The sequence below is a fragment of the Chrysochloris asiatica genome, unplaced genomic scaffold (assembly GCF_000296735.1).
Source record: "Chrysochloris asiatica unplaced genomic scaffold, ChrAsi1.0 scaffold00251, whole genome shotgun sequence".
Lineage (NCBI taxonomy): Eukaryota > Metazoa > Chordata > Mammalia > Afrosoricida > Chrysochloridae > Chrysochloris > Chrysochloris asiatica.
Genome location: NW_006408769.1, coordinates 515,805 through 516,916, shown reverse-complemented (window position 1 = coordinate 516,916; position 1,112 = coordinate 515,805).

Here is a 1,112-nt window from a genome sequence, read left to right as displayed (position 1 = left end):
AGAATTGGTGACAGCTCTTCCCTGAATGTTTGGTAGAACACACCAGTGAAGCCATCTGGACCTGGGCTTCTTTTGGTTGGGAGTTTTTGATGATCTGATCAATTTCTTCTTTTAGTATGTGTCTGTTCAAGTTTTCTACTTCACTCTGTGTAAGTTTACGTAGGTCTTTTTTTTCTAAAAATGTATCTCTTCTAAATTTTCAAATTTGTTGGAGTACAACTCTTCATAATATTCTGTTATTATCCTTTTGAATTCATTTGGTTCTGTTGTGACATCACCTATGTGGTTTCTAATGCTAGTTATTTGTGTCTTCTCCCACTTTTCTTTTGTTAAATTTGCCGATGGTTTGTCAACTTTATTAATCCTTTTAAAGAACTAGCTTCTTGTCCTGTTATTTCCATCGTTTTTCTGTTTTCCATCTCATTTATTCCTGCCCTGATATTTATTAATTCGTTGTTGTAATTTTGTTGTGTTCTGGACCCTGTTGTCACTTCTGTCAATCACTGGTTGTTGTCTGTTCATGTTGGTTTTCAGTCCAAAGAACTCCATTTAGGATGGTTTGAAGTTATGGATTGACTTTGACAACATTTCTTAGCTTCTGTTTATCCTGGAATGTTTTGATTTCACCACTGTATTTGATTGACAGTTTTGCTGGATAGAAGATTCTTCGTTGGCAGGTATTTTTCTTTTAGGGTTTTATATATGTCTGCCCTTTGCCTTCTTGCCTGCATGGTTTCTGCTGAGAAGTCAGAGCTTAATCTGATTTGCTTGCTTTTGTAGTTAACACTTCTCTTTTCCCTAGCTGCTTTTAGGATTCTCTCTGTATCTTTGATTTTGGAGAACTTGAAAATTATATGTCTTGGTGATTTTCTTTGGAGGTCTATCTTTCCTGGGGTACATTCAGCTTCTTGAATGTGTGTCGGGGACCCGCCTCGACATTGGGGTTCAGTTCACGAGGAGAGGATACCTGACAGCGACTCAAGAATACACAGAAAGAGACAAAGGAGATAAAGAGAGAGACAAAGAGGCACCCCAAAGCCAGGGTGGATACATCACTGATAGGCAGGCTTGGGACTACAGGCATCGTGGCCTCTGCAGGCAGCAACTCACTG